Raw genomic sequence first — 3,617 nt, 5'->3', positions numbered from 1 at the left:
GAAGAAGCTCTTCCAGAGGAGCTGACCGTCCACCGCATCCGGACTCCGGGTAAGCGAGAGGCTGGCCGTGTTCGCTATAACGGGAGGGACACCCATGCAATATATGTCTGGATTCTTTTCAGTGAATGTTTTCCGGGCGAATTGGTCTTAAAACGCGCGCCTAGGAGGACTTAATGACACGGAACATTATCAATCAGTTTGGTAAAAGCTGCCGCAGCCCACGTCATCACTCGTGGCGTGTAGGGTGGGGTGGTGAGTGGTGAGTGGAGTGATGGGATTGGTTGCGGTGTGGTGAGAACTCAGATGGTGATGCTTTTCACGTAGCTTTGTTATTGATGGTGATGACTGGTGTTTGTTTTCATGTGGTGTTAGGTTTTCTGCACTTCGGAGGTGATGACCAACATGTGGATGATGATGATGATGGTGATGATGGTTTCATTTTCATTGAAGTGGAATACCCCTTTTATCATAAAATCGCCACTGCTATTTTTCAAAAAATAAAAAAAAAAAATCCTTGGAGGTATGAGTTCTACTTTAATTATTTTTGAAGAATATTGCCCTCCCCCAAGAGCTCTGTGAAGCTTGTGACATGTAACAAAATTTCGCGATTTTTATAATTGCTGCCAAGTCTTTCAAATACGTTTACGATAATGTCTGCCCATATATGGCTTGAAGTCGAAAAAGACACGAATATCCACGTGGTGTTCACATTTTGCATATATACAAAGATGATTTGGTGCCAATTGAAACATAAGTACCCTAAAATTATAACTCAATTATCCCTCATCAGATGTGTAGAACTCTTTCCATTGGTGATATATTGGTGGGTTTTGCTGTCTTCCAAATTAAACACTGAATTAGTTAAGCAGTTAATGATTGATCAGAAACTCACTCTCTCTCTCTCTCTCTCTCTCTCTCTCTCTCTCTCTCTCTCTCTCTCTCTCTCTCTCTCGTTTTAAGTCCTTTAGTCTGCTTGAGAGAGAGAGAGAGAGAGAGAGAGAGAGACCGAATTTTTTATAAGAAGGATTTTTTTTTCTTTTTTTTTCTTTTAGTTATGGCTCTAATGTCAGTAATTCTGATGTATCCAGTGCTGCTGGTAAGTACAGTGCCTATAGTTTAGAAACTAACTATTTACTCTAACATTGTCCCAAATTCCTGCATTTGCCTTCCTATTGGTAGCTGACCTCCATTAGAAAATATGCTTGTAGATCGCCGACCTGATTTAGTTGATATCACTGGAAAGGTCTTTTGGTCTTTCAACTACGACATATAATTGAACTGCATTTATAATGCAACGAAAGTTATGTTGCTATTATTCCTCTCTCTCTCTCTCTCTCTCTCTCTCTCTCTCTCTCTCTCTCTCTCTCTCTCTCTCTCTCTACTATATAATTTAAGAAACCCTGTTCTGTACCACCCGTGTGTCACACGATCGTACATAGTAACGACATTTCTCTTTTTTGTATATATTATCCTTTGTATCTTCGCTCTCCCCCTCGCACTGACAGCAACTTGCATGAACCTGTCTGCCTACTTCATTGTTAACTGTTAACAGAATTCGTTGCTGGTTGGACAAGAAATAGCATGTTTGCATTTTGTGACCTTCTTACCGGGACCTAGTGTGTATATATACTCACTGTGTCTACAATAAAGTTACTCAGTTGCATTCATCTCGCCTTTGAGTCACAACCTACTCTTGGCCCGTCACAGTTCCTAACTTCCTGTTACCCTTCTCTCTTCTTACTGACCACCACCTTGACTATTAGGTCAGATGCAACTGTTGATTTTGCACCTTTCATTAATCCCTTAAAACATATCAATGACCCAATACTTCCATCAGTATTTTATAGTTGAAATTTGCGTTAATACAAATACTTGTATTAACCTGAGCGTTAATCCTCTGACCGTTCTGATGTCCATTACGTAATACAATGTTGTTGGATGTTTATAACTTCAAGGCATTCAACTAGATAGATTAAAGAACCCTATATGGGAGTAAATTTTAAAATTCATATATTGAGGCTTTTTGTAATGAAAATTGGTGAAGCTAGGTTGGCGTTTGTTTGTGTTTATAATGTATATATATATGTATATATATATATATATGTATATATATATATATATATATAAATATAAATATATACCCACATATATATAAAAACACACACACACATATATATATATATATATATATATATATATATATATATATATATATATATAAATGAATATAAATATATACCCACATATATATAAAAACATATATATATATATATATATATATATATATATATATATATATGTAAATATATACCCACATATATATAAAAACATATATATATATATATATATATATATGTATATATATGTAAATATATATATATATATATATGTAAATATATACCCACATATATATAAAAACATATATATATATAAATATATATGTATATATTTATATATATATATATATACATATATATATGTATGTATATTTACATACATGCTGTATAAATATATATATATATATATATATATATATATATATATATATATATATATATATATATATATACCCACATATATATAAAAACATATATATATATATATATATATATATATATAAATGAATATAAATATATACCCACATATATATAAAAACACACACACATATATATATATATATATATATATATATATATATGTGTGTGTGTGTGTAAATATATACCCACATATATATAAAAACATATATATATATATAAATATATATATGTATATATTTATAAATATATATATATATATATATATATATATATATATATATATACATATATATATGTATGTATATATACATACATGCTTTATAAATATATATATATATATATATATATATATATATATATATTTAAATATAAATTTATATATATATATATACACTGTATAAATATATACTATATATATATATATATATATGTATATATATATATATAATATATATATAGATTGTGTGTGTTTGTGTGTGTGTGTGTGTGTTTAAGTGAGTGAGTGAGAGAGTTGTCATTCCCATAAAGATTCATGAATGAATTTCGAATAATGAGTGATTGCAGAAAATCTCCCCACTGCTTTTTAACATGTACTCCCAATCATCCCCACTCTCTCTCTCTCTCTCTCTCTCTCTCTCTCTCTCTCTCTCTCTCTCTCTCTCTCTGAGTGTATTTAAATCTGAATTAGGTAAATTTCATTATATTCTTCTAAGTAAGCTGAAATGTTTGAAATTGATACTTGTAGTTAAAATCCCTTTTATTTGGGATGCTGCAACAAATCATATTGCTTACTTCAGCTCTTTTTTCTTTTAATATTTGGTATACCATTTTTAATGCGACAATGCAGAGTCACATTAGCACCAAAAATATAGTCCTTACTTATACCAGCAAAGTTGAATGAGAGATTGAACTAAGTACCTTAGTTTGATTCGGTGATAATGCGTGAACACTTATTATTATTATTATTATTATTATTATTATTATTATTATTATTATTATTATTATTTTTATAACTAGCTAAGCTACAACCCTAATTAGAAAAGAAAAGGCTATAAGCCCAGGGGCTCCAACAGGGAAAAT

The sequence above is a fragment of the Palaemon carinicauda genome, chromosome 37 (genome assembly GCF_036898095.1).
Source record: "Palaemon carinicauda isolate YSFRI2023 chromosome 37, ASM3689809v2, whole genome shotgun sequence".
In the NCBI taxonomy this organism is placed as follows: domain Eukaryota; kingdom Metazoa; phylum Arthropoda; class Malacostraca; order Decapoda; family Palaemonidae; genus Palaemon; species Palaemon carinicauda.
The sequence above is the reverse complement of the archived record's forward strand: the minus strand, read 5'-3'. Positions refer to the sequence as shown.